The sequence below is a fragment of the Petaurus breviceps genome, unplaced genomic scaffold (assembly GCF_028583685.1).
Source record: "Petaurus breviceps papuanus isolate PSGF00001 unplaced genomic scaffold, PetGlider_PUasm1.0 183, whole genome shotgun sequence".
In the NCBI taxonomy this organism is placed as follows: domain Eukaryota; kingdom Metazoa; phylum Chordata; class Mammalia; order Diprotodontia; family Petauridae; genus Petaurus; species Petaurus breviceps.
The window spans coordinates 525,150-544,225 of record NW_027185791.1 but is presented as its reverse complement, the minus strand read 5'-3'; the positions used below and the strand labels follow the sequence as shown (position 1 = coordinate 544,225).

General features: G+C 38.8%; 1 protein-coding gene and 1 long non-coding RNA gene across 2 annotated transcripts in view; one reads left to right on the top strand and one right to left on the bottom strand.

Annotated features, from left to right (window-relative positions):
- LOC138161034 (uncharacterized) overlaps positions 1–3,378 on the top strand; it is a 72,802-nt gene extending 69,424 nt beyond the window's left edge. The window contains exon 3 of the long non-coding RNA XR_011168251.1: positions 1,672–3,378. This is a non-coding gene — a long non-coding RNA (uncharacterized lncRNA). The remainder of the gene's footprint in view (positions 1–1,671) is intronic.
- The window catches only part of EPB41L4A (erythrocyte membrane protein band 4.1 like 4A), a 205,325-nt gene that overhangs the window by 168,548 nt on the left and 17,701 nt on the right, over positions 1–19,076 (bottom strand). The window lies entirely within an intron of this gene.

Sequence of the window (19,076 nt, the reverse complement as noted above, 5' to 3'; positions counted from 1 at the left end):
TATTCAAGCAAGATTGAAGCATAAGAAAAGAGGAGGGTGGCACTGACAGGAGTAAGCTATAGCAGACTGAAGCTGATAGTAAGTATAAAATATAGTCAATTTTTTTTCTTTTCTATGTTTTCCTAGAGCACTGTGTTGTGGAGATGTCCACTCAAAGTTTTAATACCCTTGTTCAGAAACCCACCTAGGAGGAGAGTGTTCATAAGCATCAGAGGGATCATTCCCTGTTCCCCCTACTATTTTAGCCTTGTTCCTTCTAAACCCTGGTTATAGAGACTGAAGGAAAGCAAAGCAGTGTCAGCCGGGAAAGCGGAAAGAGGATTCTAGAAAGTTTTATAATTCTTTAGCTAGGTGTAGGCAGTGGAAGGACCAGGAGTTTGGAAGACCCAAGTTCAAATTCAGCCTCAGACACATATTAGCTGTGTATCACTGGGCAAGTCATTTAACTTCCACCTCAGTTCCTCTTCTGTAAAATGCACCTGCCTACCAGGGTTGTGAGGATAAAATGAGGTTATAAACCTGAAAGTGCTATATAAATGCTAACTATTATATTCAGAATCAAGAGAAGGAAATCAGTCATCAAAGAAAAACCATCAATTTCCTACTCATTAATTCTACACTATAAATTTGTTAAAGGAAAGCATCATTAAGTCTTCCTTTCTCTTTTCCCCTCTTTTTCCTTCCCTCTGGTGATAAGCAAAAGGTCTAGGCCTCCAATACCAGAGAGTCAAAAATAAAGATATGCCAAAAAAAATCATACACCACATGCAAAAACATAATATCTACTTGGTTACTGTTGATTCTGATGTTTTACTTTAAAGCTAAGGGCCAAGGGAATATGGTAACCAGATAGTAAGTAATCAATAGGGTGGATAAACCAAAGACCGCTCTCAGGTTTCACACTTGAAAACCAATACGTTTCACTGAAGTTACATTACACTGTATCACATTCTCATTGAAAGGACATGTAAGAAATGAAAAAAAATGGATATTTAATACAAGGGGCCTAATTATGAAAAGAACCTGCACATAACAGATTTCTCATTTCAGTTTTGAAAAGTTTGACGATTTCTTTGATTTACAAAAATAATAACAGGAGCTAACATAAAACACTTTAAAGTTTGCAAAACACTTTACATATGTTATCTAATTTGATCTGGACAATACATTTATGATGTAAAGTATTAGATATCTTGTTACCCTCATTTTACAGATTTGGAAACTAAGGTTCACAAAAGTGACTTACCCAGTCACACAACTAGTTAAATGTCAGAGGATTCAAACTCAGGTCTCTACAGTCTCCCAGTCTCTCATAAACAGCCAGGGATATTGGTAAATATCTACATGCCATTAGTCAAAAAGGTAATAAGGGCAGGTCTAAGACTTAAAGAGGCTCCAGGCTTTTTCTTTTAAGTAGGGTAAGGCACCTAACTGAATTTCTTGAAGTTCTACGCTTTCCTTGACATGATATCTAATCTATTCCTTCTCCTCACCTCTCTTTTTACTGCTTTTTAGACAAAACAAGTGGCCACATGTTGATTTTTTTAATGGAGAATTGTTGTTTGTCCTTTGTTTTTCAAAGAGAACCAGTGACAAGGGGTGACGTGTGCTTGAATTGGATTTAAACGAGGCAGAGTTGCACAAAGTCATCCACCTTACTCTCTTTTCCAGAGTCATCAAAGCCCAGTGGCAAGACAAAAGTCAGAATGCCTGGTGATGGCCCAGGACGCAGTGGAAGACCTTGGTGCTTTTGAGGTCAAACCAAGTTCTAAGCCCTCCACTTCACCTGCCTCAGCTGCCTTCATGGCTGTTAGAACAAACTGTTCTTATCTGCCCATTCCATCTGGGGGAGTTTTCACATGCTTGTGGTAGACACCCCGCCCCCTGCAGTCATTATGGGTTTGGGGGTCTATCAGTTACCAACACCTGGATTTGCCCTTTTGCCAAAAGGGTTTATTGGGATGTGGCCACTGCATAGGCTACAGTTTCTTGGATCAACAGTTAAGAGTTTGATGAATCAGGGGGACACCAACATTGAAAAGCAGCCCTGAATATGAACATACCTCAAAAGAATTGCAAACTATTGCCAACTATATAAAAAATATTCTAGAAATCACAAATAATAGGAGAAATAAAAATGAAAATATTTCTGAGGTTTCGTGTCATAACCAACAAACTGACAAAAAATTTTTTCAAAATAAAAATAGACAACTTTGGAAGGGTGGGGGGATGAGAGGCATGTCATGGGTGGTGCTATTCAACCATTCCGGAACAATTTAAAATTAAACAAAAGAAAGACCTGTTGGACCTGAGATTGTTCTGCTGGGCATATACCCCAAGGATGTCAAAGTAGAAGGGAAAGCCTCATGAATTTCATATTTACACACACACTATGCATATATGTGTAAATATATACATATACTTTAACTGTCAGGAGATTATAGGATGATTAAATAAGTACTGTTGATTTCATCGGAGAGATTTGGTAAATCGTAAATGAAATACTAAGTTTGCACTAAGCACTAGGAGACTGATTTAAGCCATTGGAAGAATGTGAGAAGACTGAAGAAACAGGAAGGTGAAGACTGGAGAAACAACATAAAATTAAAATGTCTTTTGGAGCTATGTTAAATTGTAGCATCTGGACAGTGAGATAATAGAACATTTTAACTAAGAGATTTTTAACTAAGACCTTAGCTGTTTGATCCTGGGTTAAGCTGACTTAACTCTGTTTGCCTCAGCTTCCTCATCTATAAAGTGAGCTAGAGAAGGAAATGGTGAAGTAGTGTTTTTACCAAGAAAACCCTAAATGGGGTCACAGAGTCCTACAGAGCTGAAAGAATGGAACAACTATGATGAAATTCATAATTGTGATAATTTTTATATCCCTCCTCAAATTAATCAGTATTTGCTCAGTTCATTGTGATTTGATAGGTATCTGTGACTGTGTTAGTAAATTAAGCAGAATGGGATTAAGTTTAAATTAGCTATGTTAATGCTGGTAAAATAAGAGTCATGATTGATTATTCCCCTATGTATTTGATAATTATATTAATTATATTTGATTTATTAGATAGATTCATTTTGTATCAGTGAGGTATGTAATAAAGATTTATTAATACTCCCCCCTTGACAGTCTAAGTACACTGTGTTTGAAATAAGGTTCATGAGCTGCAAATAATGCCCCTCACTCTTATGAATCACTACTGTGCTCTCCCTTGTGACCTTTGCTTCAAAGCCATAACTTCCTGGGACCCAAGGCTACTGTTGGTCAAAAATTAGGGACTTATGACTTGTGGAAGGCTCTGTGATGTTGTTGAAAGGGTCTTATGACCTTTGGAAAGCTCCTGCTGAAATGAGCAGGAGTTGATTACCTATGGAAGGTTTCATGACCTGTGAAAGCCTGCTGATAGACATTTTCCTTAGTCAACCACAAGATCTCCCCTCTTTTAGAATTGACCAATCAGTGGATTGTAATACCTCCTATTTTTAGTGCTCTCCTAAGCATATAAAAGTAGATAGCACCCAAGGGGAGAGGGGTCTTGAGGAAGGTCTTGGACTCAATTAATTAGGGACCACTAGTATCCCTAATAAATTGAATATGCTTGAAGTTCTGAGTAATTTTTGTTACAGTGTGGAATTCTGTGCACCACATAATTGAAGAAAGGTTTAATCTTATTGGATAAGAGGTTCAGCATCAAGTGTTTTACTTTAGTGACCCTAAGGTTTGAGACACCTGAAGCCTCTCAAAAGTACATGTTGCTCTCTGCTGCCACCTCTGATTTAAGAGGAAAAGCAGAGGGGGTAAGATAGGTTTTGCATTTTATTGGACAAGTTTTGTTCACCTCCATGAATGAAAAACTGCTTGGGTTTGCTGACTTTGTTCAGAGTCAACTTGAACTGCTTTGCTCTGAGCTCTGATACAAGCTGACTGGACAAAGCTAAACCCTTGTGAGTGAAGAACTAGGTGGGTTTGTCTGCCTTGCCCATTCATTCATTCAATAAACATTTTTTTAAAGTGCCTACCATGTTGCTAGACACTGTAGTAAGCAAATGCAAAAAGATACAAAAAGAGGAAAAAGACAGTCCCTGTCTTCAAGGAATACAATCTAATGGGTGAGACAGCATGCAAACAAATATATACAAACAAGTTATATACAGAATAAATAGGAAATGATTAAAAGAGGGGAAGGACTAGAATGAAGAGAGATTAGAGAAACTCTCATGTAGAAGGTGAATTTTAGTTGAGACTTAAAGGAAGCCAGGGATGTCAGTAGTTAGAGCAGAGGAGGGAGTGTTTCAGGCATGGGGGATGGTCAGAAAAAAATGCCAAGAGCCAAGAGATGGGATGTCTTGATAATGAGTTCTGTTTTGGACATACTGAGATTAAGATGTTTATTGGATATCCAGTCAAAGATGTCTGAAAGGCAGCTGGATATGGGAGAACATAGGTGAGGAGAGAGACTGGTGTAGGAAAAGGGAGATGTGACAATCATCAGCATAAAATGTTAGTTAAATCCATGGAAGCTGATGAGATCACCAAGTGATATAGTCTAGAGGGAGAAGAGAAGAGGATCCAGGACAGAAGCCAAGAGACACCTACAGTTGAAGGGCATCATCTAGAGGAGGATCCAGCAAAGGAGGCAGAACAGGAGAGACCAGATAGGTAGAAGGAAAACCAGGTGAGGTCCCAAAAACTTAGAGAGAAGAGAGTATCAAGGAGGAGAGTGATCAACAGTAGAAAAGGCTTTAAAAGTCAAGGATAATGAGGATTAAGGAAAGATCATTGGATTTGGCAACTAGGAGATCATTAGTAACTTTGGAGAGAGCAATTTAGGTGGAATAAGAGATTAGAAGTCAAACTATAAGGGGTTCAGAAGAGAGTGAGACAACTGATTAGAGAAATTTAAGCTACTGTACCAGGAGCACTATTTTCTATAAACTTACTGGGCAAAGAAGAGCCCTAGTAAGTGAAGATCTGGGCAGCTTGTTTGCCTGGGGCAGAGAGATGTCTTATACTACTTTGCTGTGAGTCATGTTTGCTAAAAGGTGACTGGACAAAACAGGATCTTGGGGACGGAACATCTTGATAAATTTGTCTATATTGTCCAAAGAGAGACAGCCTAATGAGTTTCATAGTTCTCTGGTTTAAAAGGAACTGCTAACTACATTAAGAATATAAAATTTTCTCAATACCCTTTTAAGGGTTACTGTGTAAACTGAGGCATGAATTCTATGGGACCTAGATCCCTCTTTCCCAAAAGGAAGAAAACCAGAGGAAGATAGTGCCTATAAAAATCAAGAATGATCTTTATTAAGCAGGTACAAACATGCACGTACAGCAGACAACCTAACACTGAAACATCTCACTTTGGGGAAAGCAGGAAGTGTTTTATATAATTTTCTAACAAAGGAGGCAGGAAATGGGCTGATCCAGGCAGGGAAGGAGGTGTGTTATGTACAGAGAGTTCCAGGCATGATGGGGGAGATTTCCAGGAACAAGGGCACTGACTTCTTGGTACATTAAACAGTAAACAAGATAAAGAGGGTGAAACAGGGGATCCAAGGCTCCAGCACAGACATCAAAATGAACGGGATATCTCCAAGAGTCCAAGGCTAGCCGATGGCTCAAGGGCCACCCCAACACTGGTTTGACTTAAGTTAGTTTCAGGGTCGCAGATTCTGCACTTCCAGCTGGGTTTACACTTGTTCACTGCAAAGGATTATTGGTTTTTCAAGCTACTCTTCATCCTGACTGGTCAAGCTAGTCCCACACCTCTCCCCTGGGTTAGTTGGATAATTGAGGAGCCCAAGCAAATCAAGGTAGTTAGCATATTCATTTTCACAACTGTAAGTTGAAGAAACTTGTTAAATATTTTTTTTCAATTCAAGAATACAAGAAAAAAAGGACATTCCCAGCTGGAGAGCAAAGAGGATCAGAAGGGGCAAAATTAGCAGAGAACTATCTTCCTGTGGTACAGACATACCTGAATGGATCAAATTAACATACCCCAAACACATGAGTGTTCTTCATTCACTTGTTTCCCTATCAGATTTCTATAAATCTGTGCCCACTATCTTCTATAAGTACTGAATACAATGGTGCAAGAGTGTAACAAGGTCTATGTATAGATTGAGGTATGTTTATTATTCTTGCTTTTGATTTGAGTCCTTGTGATTCTATTAATATTAATCTTGCCTTACGCTAAGTCCAGTAAATGGTTATATTTAAATTTTAAATGTATTACCTTTGTAAGCAGCTAGTTTTGTATAAATAACAGCTCTCCATTTCAGGGTTCAAGGTCTATAATAATGAGTGGGAATGTATTCCTTCCACAACAGGTTTAGCTCCTAGACCCCTGAGAGAGTTTGATTACAACCATGTTATTGTGGACCTTTTCTGGGAATCTAGACTTCCCAGTGTGCAGACAAGTTAGGGTGAGTATGCCAGGCCAGAGTGACATGAAGCACCTATGTTTTGTATGAGAAGTTCAAGTTACTATAGTTTGTATGGTTACCCCAAGCACATGTTACATGAGGATTTCATAAAAACATTTATGGAGCTATTAGGTAGCAGAATGGATAGAGTACCAGTCCTGGGAATCAGGAAGACCTGAGTTTAAATCCAGCCTCAGATACTTACTAGCTCTGTGACCCTGGACAAATCACTTAACCTCAATTGCCTAAATACATACATACATACATAGATATATTCATATACATATGTGTGTATATGTGTATATATGTATGTGTGTATATGTATGTGTATATATTCCCAAATCAGAGTTTATTCTAAGAGACAAACCATTAGGTTGGGTCCATATTTTTTATTTCTCTCACAAGCTGGCAACATGCATTGCATGGGAGTTATAGTCCAGAACTAGGCCCCCTGAGGAGGCCAGTCCAGAACTGGCTTGAATTGGGTTTTGGAGGTACAGGGTTACATACCTTTTCAAAGAGTAGGTGTTTCCAAGTGGTGCCAATCAACTCTAATTGTTCAATGCAGTGGGAGGTAGGCTATATTAAAATGAGGTCTTGAGTACTTGAGAGCTTGAGTGACATAGGTCACTTAATCTTGGTACAATACCTTTTAAACAGGGGTTGATATCACCTACCATCATTCTATCTTCAGAGGAAATACTTGTTCTATCAGACCCCCCCCCCCAGTCTTGAGTTATCTAGGCAGAAGAATCTATCTCTGCCTAAACCTGAGCAGATTAAGGTCTGGGTTGTAGTTTGACCATAGAAGTTTCAATGCAATCTCATCTTCAGTAATGCCCTTCTAAAAGACAGACTGAATTTATAAGGTGGAGGGGCTAGGGAGAAACTTTGAGTCTCCAAGACACTGATTACTAAAATTTTAAATCATTTTTCTCTTTATATGTCTATATATTATATATATATATATGTGTGTGTGCATGTGTTTATGTATGTGTATATATATGCTTGAATAAAAATATTCATATACTTGTGTAAAATTACTCAGAGTAAAGGAAGCAGACCCAGGACAAAACATACATCATAAGATAAAGATAGAGAATATCTAAGGGGCACAGTGAATAAAGCACTGGGCCTAGAGTCGGGAAAACCTGAGTTCAAATCTGTCCTCAGACCCTTTCTAGCTGTGTGACCCTGGGCAAGCCACTTAAAATGCTTCAATGTCCTTATCTGTTAAATGATCTGGAGAAGGAAATGGAAAACTACTCCTGTATCTTTGCCAAGAAAATCCCAAGGGTCATGAAGAGTTGGACACTGAAATGACTGAGCAAGAACAATAACAAAAAGGACTAAAAACAGAAGCGGACACTGTTCAGAGAGATGATTCTGCTGTTCTTCAGATCGTAATGCTTTACCTGTAGCTGAGAATCTTTTTTTTTTTTAATCCATGGGATTACTTTGCTTTTTCTCTCTTTTTTAGCTCCAGTCTGGAATAGTATCAACTAAGCAGCTTTGCCTACTCTCACAGATCAGGGAGAAAACTACAGCCATGGGACAAGAGGGGATCTTCATTAGTGCGTTCCTAAAGCTGAGATTAGTGGGAGAAGGAGGGAGGGAGAGAAGGGAAAGCGGCTACCACTACTAGGCAGAAATGTGTTTCTGACACTCCAAAGTAGGAATATCCATTAGAAGTATTTGTTGGTTCTAAGCCTAGGAGGTTTGTTACCAGTCACACCTATGGGGGAGGCTAGGTGGCACAGTGAATAGAGCACCAGCTCTGGAGTCAGGAGGACCTGAGTTCAAATCCAGCCTTAGACACTTAACATAAAACTAGCCATGTGACGTTGGGCAAGTCACTTAACTCCAATTGCCCTATCTTCCCCCATCCAAAAAGCAAATAAATAAATAAATAAAATAAAATAAAGGCAGGAATGTGACCCAGGACACTGAAAGACAGCCCATCTTGCCCTCTTAGTTTAGCTTTTGTGCTTGCTCAGGTTCACTTGCATAGCAAGACCCAGAAGTTTGAGGCTAAAGGCATATGGAACCTCCATCCCTCTGAGCCCTTTGAAGTAATCCTTCCCTATCTCCCTCCACCCATAAATACTTTGAGCAGGAACAAAAGGTGACCATTAAGAACTGAGCCACTGTCCGTCTTCAGTGAAATTTCTGGTCATTCCAACCCTTGTCATGCTGTTTTAGACTATCACCCCTGCTCGGGTCTTATTTTCATCCCTTTCAAATTCTGACCCATAGAAAACTAGTCCAACTTTATACTACTCCCTACTGTAGAGCCCCTTAACCCTTGTCCTATCCACATTCATCCCTCCTAAAATGCCAACCCTGGATTATTCTTAAAACATCTGCTTATTCTACTCTTACAACTGTATTTCTCAAAGTCACCACAAGTCATATAACAACTACCTTAACTATATCTACAATGCCTGTTGCAAATTTTCTTTGCCCTCCTCAAGCCATCAAGTCTACTTCCCCTCTTCCTTTTCTTTTTTTTTTTTTTTTTGGTATAGTGATATATTTTTTTTTTTGCTTTTTGGAGGGGGAAGGTAGTGCAATTGAGGTTAAGTGACTTGCCCAAGGTCACATGACTAGTTTTGTGTTGTGTCTGAGGCTGCATTTGAACTCAGGTCCTCCTGACTCCAGGACCAGTGCCCTATTCACTGTACCACTTAGCCGCCCCTCCCCTTATTTTTCTCAGGAAAGTGTCTCAACTCATACTTTACTAAAAAAAATTTATATTATCTACCATGAGATCTTCTTTCCAACAGCATACTTCAGTCACCTCTACATTTCCTCCATTCGTTCTTTGTTCTACAGTCTTGCGAACACCAATTTGTTTAATCCATCCCCTTCCATCTCCTCCATGAGCTTGCCTCTTTGAACATCTATTCTCTCTGTCATTTTATATTTCTACTTACCTACTGGCTCCTTCTTTAGTGTTTACAAATATATCCATATTGCCCATATCCTAAAAAAAAAAAATCCTTGAATCCCAACTTTGCCTACATCTTTCCTCTTCTCAACTTCTAAAAAAGCTATCTGTACTGATTGTTTCTATTTTTTCATCTTTAATTCACTGAAACCCTTCGTAATCTAGAATGCAACCTAATCACTTAACTGAAACAGCTATCTATGTACAGTGATCTCTTAACTGTCAAATACAAAGACCTTTTCCCAGCCTTCATCATTCTTGAACTGTTTATCTCCATTCCTCCCTGGCTTTTCATGACACTGCTCTGAGTTCTCCCCTTACTCATCTGGCTTTTCTTCTTGGTCTCTTCTCATCACCCAATCCCTGTGTGCTCGCACCTCAGGTCTCCATGCTGAGCTCTCTTCTTTTCTCTGTATTACTCTTCTCTGTCTGTCTGTCTCTCATTGATCTCATCAGTTCTCTCAGGTTCCATTCTCTCCAGATTACTCCAAGATCTATACATTCAATCCAAGTCTTGCTCTTGAACTCTAGTTCTCTGTCACCAACTGCCTATTGAACATCTCCAACTGGATGTCCCATGGGCATATCTAACTCTTTAAGTCCAAAACAGGACTCATTATCTTTCCCCTAAAAGTCTCTCCTTTTTCTAACTTCCCTATTTATGATAAGGACTTACAATTAGATTGTGAACATAGTGCCTAGCATGTAAAAAATGTTATCGATTGCTGTTACTGTCTACAATTGCTTCTGCTCACTGTACTTTGCATCAGTTCCTACAAGTCTTCCCAGACTTTTCTGAAACCATTTTCCTCATCATTTCTTAAAGCACAATAGTATTTTGTCATAATAAGATACCACAACTTGTTCAGTTATCTCCCAATTGATCGGTATCTCCCTGTTTTCCAATTCTTTGCTACCACAAAAAGAGCTGCTATACATATTTTTGTACATATAGGTCCTTTCCCTCTCTCTTTGATCTCTTTGGGGTACAGACCAAGTAGTGGTATTGTTAGATGAAAGGATATGCACAGTTTTATAGCCCTTTGGGCATAGTTTCAAATTGGTCTCCATAATGGTTGGACTAGTTCATAACTCCTCCAACAGCATATCAGTGTTTCTCTACTTCCCCTCCAGTATCTGTCATTTTCCTTTTCTGTCATGTTAGCTAATCTCATAGGTGAGGTTATTGATTGACTGATTAATCCCACTGCCTTTCCAGACAACTAGGCTAGAAACCTCAGATTCATCCTCAATTCTTTCCTTTCTTTCACTCTTCATATAGAACTGACAGCAAATTTCATTCATCCTTTTCTCTTAAATGACAGTCATTACGCTAGTTCACACCCTCATTGATTCTTGCTGAAGCTGTTGTAATAATTTCTGGATTTCTCTCCCTAAGTCTAGTCTCTCATTTAATACATACTTCACACATCCTTTCACAAAAGTCCATCACACTCTGACACAGTCCTTCCTTTCTTTGTTCATTGCACGTTACTCTCACCTACTCTACAGCCAAATCCAACTGGTCCTTTACATAGCATTCTAATTCCCATTGCAATGCCTTTGTTGGGACTCTTCCCCATTCTTGGAATACACTGTCTCCTAACATCTGCCTCACAGAACCTCTAACATTCTTCAGAGTTCACGTGCCATTTCATTCTAAAAGCCTGTCTTCCTGTCAGTGATGATTTACTGTAGGAATTTTATTTTTAATATGTTGAGTACAAGTTGTTTTCAATAATAATGATGATAGCTACCATCCATATAGTGCCTACACTGTGTCAAAAGTTTTACAAATATTATCTCACTTGATCTTCATAAGAAACCTCGGAGTTAAGTGCTATTATTATCCCCAGTTTATAGTTGAAGAAACTGAGACAAACAGGTTAAATGATTTGACCAAGGACACATAGCTAGTAAATGTTGGGGGCCAGATTTAAACTCAGGTCTTCCTGATTCTAGGCCCAGCATACCATCTCCTGCACCACCTAGCTGCCCCATAAGAACATAAGCTCCTTGAAAGGCAATGACTATTTCCAATGCTTAACACACTGCCTGGCATACAGTAGGCACTTAATGTTTGTTGAATTAAGTGCCTGGAATTTAAAGGGCAACATCATAGACTCATTGATCCTAACAGGAAAAAGTGAATTTAAAAAAACACTCTATTAGCCTGGGACATTCTCATGGATTATTGTTGCCTTGGTTGGATTTAGTGACTGAGCTATCAGCTGTTTCTTATCAAAGAGGCTTTTTCGAGTCACTAAATCTTAGCAAACAAGAGTCAAGGCAGCAAACAGGTGACATTACATGAAGCCAATAAAAACAGGTAGCAGAGAGACCTTCCATCACCATCTTTACTACTGAGATATGCAGCAGTAACAACAAGACTAGCAGCTTATGATGAAATCACCAGGGGATATCAATGACCCTATAGCATCAAAGATATGAGCTGCTCTAGTTATATGTGTCAGTTTGTAGAAGAATTTGCCCCAAGTTAACTGGGGAAAGACACGTTCTGTTGTTATTTATCTTACTAAGCTGTTCCATTTAAACACCTTTACTTTGAAATTTCCCCCATTAGACTGTGAACTCCTTGAGAACAGATATTGTTTGGGTTTGACCTTTTTTCTTTGTATTCCCCAGGGCTTTGGGTGGCATAGCACCAGGAACATAGTAGGCACTTAATAAATGTTAGCTGACTTACTGACTTTTATCTACTGACTAGTAACACCTTAAAAAGGCAATGAGGAGAAGAATGCCTTAAAAAGTCAAATTTGCCAGATGGAAAAAGGATCTCAAAAGCTCACTGAGGAGAATCATTCCTTCAGAATTAGACTAGAGCAAATGGAAGCTAGTGACTTTATGAGAAATCAAGATACTATTAAACAGATCCAAACAAATGAAAAAAAATGGAAGGCAATGTGAAATATCTCATTGGAAAAACCACTCACCTGGAAAATAGATCCAGGAGAGAGAATTTAAAAATTATTGGACTACCTGAAAGCCATGATCAAAAAAAGAACCTAGAAATCATCCTTCAAGAAATTCTCAAGGAAAATTGCCCTGAAGTTTTAGAACCAGAGGGCAAAATAGAGGTTGAAAGAATCCACCAATCACCTTCCAGAAAAGATCCCAAAAAGAAAACCCCTAGGAATATTATAGCCAGGTTCCAGAGTTCCCAGATCAAGGAAAAATATTATAAGCAGCCAGGAAGAAACAATTTGAATATTGTGGAAACACAATCAGGATAACACAGGATCTGGCAGCTTCTACACTGGGCGATCTAAGGGCTTAGAATATGATATTCTGGAGGGCAAAGGAGCTGGGATTAAAACCAAGAGTCACCTACCCAGCAAAACTGAGTATCATGTTTCAGGGGAAAATATGGTAATTCAATGGAGTAGAGGACTTTCAAGCATTCTTGATGCAAAAACCAGAGTTGATTAGAAAATTTGACATTCAGATACAAGAAGCAAGAGAAGCATGAGAAGGTAATCAGGGAAAAGAAATCATAAGGAACTTATCAAAGTTGAACTACTTATATTCCTACATGGAAAAATGATAATTGTAACTTATGAAACTTTTCTCAGCATGACAATAGTTGAAGGGAATAGAAATGTATGTATATATATATATATATATATATATATATACACACACACAAACACACACACAGAACTTTATATATATTTATATAAAGAACCTGTCTGTCTCCAGTTAACTTGGGGCATACATACATACATATATACACACACACACATACACACACATTTTTATTCCCTTCAACTGCTATTTGTCTATAGAGGAAGGTATATGGGCATGTGAATACATATGTGAGTGTGTGTGTATATATGTGAACAGGTATACATAAACAGAGGGCACAGCACCAATTGAATAGGAAGGGATGATACTTAAAAGGTGAAATTAAGAGATGAGAGAGGAATATAATAAGAGGAAATGGGGAGAGACAGAATGGGGTAAATTATCTCATATAGAAGAGGCATATTGGGGAAATATAAGGGAAAACTGTTACAATGGAGGGGAAGAACAGGAAGGCAAAAGGGAATGAGTCAACCTTATTCCCATTGAATTTGGCTTGAGGAGGGAATGAAATACACACTAAATAGGGTATCTCACCCTACAGGAGAGTAGGGGGGAAGGGGATGAGAGGGGGGATGATGGAAGGGAGGGCAGGCTGGAGGGGGAGGGAAGTTGGAAGCACCCACTTTTGAAAAGGGATGGGATCAAAGTAGAGAATAGAACAAGTGGGAGGTGGGATAGGAGGGAGGGAAATATAGTCAGTCTTTCACAATATTCCACTATGGAAATGTTTTGCATAGCTATATATGTACAACTTATATTGAATTGCTTATCTTCCCAGTAAGGGTGGGTGATGAGGGAGGTAGGGAAAGAATCTAGAATTCTAAGGTTTAAAATCAAATGTTTAAAATATATCATCATCATCATCATGATTATTATTATTATTATCTTACATGTAACTGGGAAATAAGATATACAGGCACCGGGGCATAGAGATCCACTGTGTCCTACTGGAAAGTCGGAGGGAGGATGGAGGAAGATATGGGAGAGAGCGGATTGGGGGAGGGGATATTCAGTGGGATCGCTGTTTTGGGGTGGTGGGTAGGGGAAAAATTGGGAAAAAACTTGTAACTCAAAATCTTGTAGAAATGAATGATGTAAACTAAAAAAAAACCAAAAACCTACAGAGCCTGAAAAAAAAATTCTTTGTAATAAGGGACAACTCTCTTGAAAGCAGAAGAGAAGAAATACAGGGGAAAATCTAGGTGATACAAAAAATACAAAATATCAAAAAAAATCTATTTTTAACCATAAATCAATGCTGGTTAGGTGAAGCTGAGTTGCAGTGCCAAATTATACATAGTGTAAAAAGGCATGTGACCAAGGGCCTTCATGTATCTTAAGACTTCCAAGGTTAGTAGATATGGATTATTTAGCCTGAGTTCCTTCCTTCCCCTGACAAATAATTTCTTTAATTTTTTTCCTCTTAGCCCAACCCCCCTGGACAGGAGGATAAGAATGTAAGTACTTCCATTTCTACTCTTGCTTTCTTCTTATGAACACTGAGGTGAAAATTATGACTGGCCACAGAGAATTGTCAGAATTAAGACAAGGGCATAGGTCTTTCCTAAAATTCCCATGATCTAGGACAGGATAGAATCATTTCATAAATTTCAATAACCAAAGAATTCATCCCAGGGCAGCCACGATTGATACCGTGTTAGGAGTACTCTATTTAATTTTGTATTTCATGGGTTAAGTAAGCTTTTAATAAAAATGAATTTTTATAACATAGGCCCTTTATAAGTTGAAGACTACATTTATTGATAATAACTTCTCATTTTATATATATTTTTTAATTTTGGCTTTTTGGAGGGCAATTGGGGTTAAGTGACTTGCCCAACATCACACAGCTAGTAATTGTTAAGTGTCTGAGGCTGGATTTGATTTAACTTCTCATTTTCTTTCTTTTTTTTTTTTGGAGGGCAATTAGGGTTAAGTGACTTGCCCAAGGTCACATGGCTAGTTTTTGTGTTAAGTGTTTGAGGCCAGATCGAACTCAGGTCCTCCTGACTCCAGGGCTGGCACTTTATTCACTGTGCCATCTAGCCACCCCAATTTCTCATTTCCTTAGGCGTGAATCTTCTGCAAATTCCCTGGGCCCTACTGATATAGCTCTTTTTTTTTTGACCCTATTACTTTTCATTCTGGCAATTTCCTTCCCTCTTCTCTTTGTAATCTGACCTTTCTGAATTGCTTTCTCCTTTAGCTTTCTGTCCTTGATAATTTGATTAACCACCTCTCCTTTCTTTCTTCTCTCTGCCATTTCTTCTCCTTTTTCTTTTTCTTTTCATTCCAAAATCCACAATTTTCACAAACACTTTTCACCTATTGAGAAACCACTGGCTTCTAATGTTATCATTTAGTTGTTTCAGTCATGTCTGACTCTTCGTGACTCCATTTGGGATTTTCTTAGCAGAGATACTGCAACGGTTCATCATTTCCTTCTCCAGCTCATTTTTTATAGATGAAGAAACCGAGGCAAACAGGGTTAAGTGACTTGCCCAAGGTCACACAGCTAGAAAGTGTCTGAGGCCAGATTTGAATTCAAGAAGATGAATTTTCCTGTCTTGTCTTCAGACCAGGCACTCTATCCACCATGCCACCTAGCTGCTCCTAGCTTCCAATGACAAACTTCTAAATAAGGTCTCTGTAGACTTCAGGGACTGCTTCTAATGACTTGGCTTCATATGACAAACTGCTAAATAGGGTCCCTCTAGTATTCAGAGATTGCAAAGGCAATCTCTGGAGGAGTCATTTCAGAGCTTGAGATATTTCTTAGCAAGAATATTCATTTAGAAAAGGTATAACAACAACACATAGTATTAACGAAGAATAGATTTTCTTGCACTAAAAGTGGAAACAAGAAAAGTATGCTATACAGTATATGCACCATGTGCCATTACGCAGAAGATTTGCAATCCAAGCAAAATAAAAATTTCAGTATCTGTTGGTTATAGACAGTAGCTCTTGAAACAAAATTGTTTGTCATCTTCAAATAAGAAGTGAGGTTCTTGCACTAAATTAGAACAATAAGAATTTTCATTGGCTAAAAGGATGAAAGTGAAATAAGAAGAATTGATTAGTGCCTTATGAAATTACTGAATAATTGGTGGAGGGAAAAGTGTGGAGAGATCAGGGATGGCAATCTCCTTAAATTTTAACATTGTGATGATGTTCTTCCTTCTACTGAATTTTATCACAATCACAGTAGGAAATGAAAACTCTTTAAGGAATTGACTTTTGCAACTAATATGAAAATAGAAACCAGAGGGTTCACATTTCTTAAAGCAGCCTAAGTATACTCTTGAACTTCTTATTGAAGTGTTATTTGATACAGTAGCAAGGAGGTAATTTTGTATTTGAATAATGTTCAGGATGCCATGCTAATAAAGCAATGCTACCAAAAAAAAAAAAAAAGCCATACAGTTTATGGTGGCTTAAAATTGTAGGTTCATCTTCTTGGAAAATGTAAACAAATTCTTTGGGGAGGAGCCAAGATGGCAGAGTAAAAGCAGGGACTTGACTTGAGCTCTCCCTCAAACCCCTCCAAATACTTTAAAAAAGGACTATAAATAAATTCTAGATCAGCAGAACCCATAAAATGACAGCGAAACAAATTTCTAGTCCAAAACAACCTGGAAGGTCTAAAAGAAAGTTCTGTTGCACCAGTCTGAGTGAAGGACACAGTGCAGCATGGGCCACCCCAACACAGATAGGGGCAGGAGCAGGCCTCAGGACTGAATCACCGGCAGCTGTGGAGAGTTCCAGATTTCTCACCCCATAAATGCCAAAGACAACTTGGAAGGTCAGTAGGCAAGGACTCTGGGACCAAGATGAGAGGAGAACACAGTCTAGCCCCAGCCCCAGGGGGGAGAGAAGAGCTGGGTCAGACCCCCAGGCCTGGGGCAATGGAGGTGGCAGCAGCTGCTTCTAGAGCTCTCAGCCCACAGATGGTGTGGGGACTGGAGACGGACCACGGGGATCTCTTTGCTGGCGCTGAGGTGAGATTCTAGTTTTGCCTGTGTTTCAATCTGGGTCACAGTCCTGGGTGGAGGTCCTGGGGTAAGGAGGAGTGCTGGCGTGGCAAAGCTTGTGGTGGCGTCAGAGAGGGAATCCTCCTCACAGTTCCAAGGCAGAAGAGAGTGCTTGAGGTCACTCAGATCAGAACAGAGGCCAGGAAAGGAGTAAATACCTCTCCTTTGATCATACCACCTTGGAAGAACTGAAAATTTACAGGTCCCTGGAAATATCCCTGAAAGCAATTGCACAAAACCCCTGAAGCTTGGGACAACAGTACACCCCACCACCCCACCTTAATGAAGAGTTAAAAAGTTAAGTAATTGGCAGGGTAAATGAGCAAACAGTATAAAAACCTCAGACTACAGAATCTTACCTTGGTATCAAAGAAGATCAAAAACATACAACAAAAAGAAAACTCCTAGGAATATTGTAGTCAAATTCCAGAGTTCCCAAGTCAAGGATAAAATGTTGCAAGTAGCCAGAAAGAAACAATTCAAGTATTGTAGAAATACAATCAGGATAACAGAAGATTCAGCAGCTTTAACAATAAGAAATCAGAGGGCTTGGAATATGATATTCCAGAGGTCAAAGGAGCTAGGATTAAAACCAAGAATCATATACCCAGCAAAACTGAGTATAACGCGTCAGGGAAAGAAAATGGAAATTTAACGAAATAGAGAACTTTCAAGCATTCTTGGTGAAAAGACCGGAGCTGAATAGAAAATTTGATGAAAATAATACAAAATTTGAAACATAAAAAGGTAAACAGGAAAGAGAAATCATAAGTGACTCATTAAAGTTGAACTGTTTATATTCCTACATGGAAAGATGGAGAGAAATACATGTAGTCTTTCATAGCATGACTATAATGGAAATGTTCTGCATGACTGCACATGTATGGCCTATATTGAATTGCTTGCCTTCTCAATGAGGGTGGGTGGGGAGGGAAAAAGGGAGAGAATATGAAACTCAATTTTCAAAACAAATGTTAAAAATTGTTTTTACATTCAACTGGGAAATAATATATACAGGCAGTGGTATATAGAAATCTATCTTGCCCTACAGGAAAATAGAAGGGAAGGGGATAAGAGAAGGGGGGGGCGTTGTTAGAAGGAAGGGAAGATTGGGGGAAAGGGTAATCAGAATGCACAACATCTTGGGGTGGAGGGGGAGGGGAGAGATGGGGAGGAAATTTGGAACTCAAGATCTTATGGAGGTGAATGTTGAAAACGAAAATTTAAAAAAAGAAATGGGAAATCAAAACACCAAATTCTTCAAAAAAAACAATTATTACATACTTTCTGAATCATAAATTAAACTAATATGATAGGTCAGTAACAACTTTCAGAGAACCACAGAATCTGATTATTGAAAGGGACCTTAGTGGCCATTTAGCTCAATCCAAACAGAAAAGGACTCCTCTGTAATACACATGACCAAGTTGTAGTCCAGCTTTGGCTTGAAGACCTCCAAGGAGGCCTTCACTTCTCAAGGCAACCCATTCAAGTTTTACATTATTCATTGTTAGGAAATTTCCCCAGATATCAAGTCTACATTTGCCTCTTGCAAATTCTACCCATTGCTCTGTCTTTTGGAAGCAAAGAGAAGTCTTATTATCCTTCTACATGCAGCCTTTCAAATATCTGAAGACAGCTACTGTATTTCTTTCCATTCTTCCACTCTCCCAGTCTTCCCTTATCCAGGATAAACATCCCTAATTCATCAAACCAATCTTCATATGACATGGACTCAAGGTCTTTCACCATTCTGGTTGCTCTCCTCTGAATATTCTATCACTATCTTTCATAAGCTATGGCACCCACAATGGAACACAAAACTCTAGATGAAATCTATTGAGGGCAGATAGACGTCCACCTCCCTGTTCCTGGAAACACAACCCAAAACTTCACTAGCTTCACACTACTGACTCATATTAAGCTTGTACTCCATTAAAATTCAATATTTTTTTCAGAACAATTGTTTTCTAACCATGCCTTCTCCATCTTACACTTGTGCCACTGATTTTTTTTGGTGCCTGTGTAAGAATTTACATTTCTCTCAA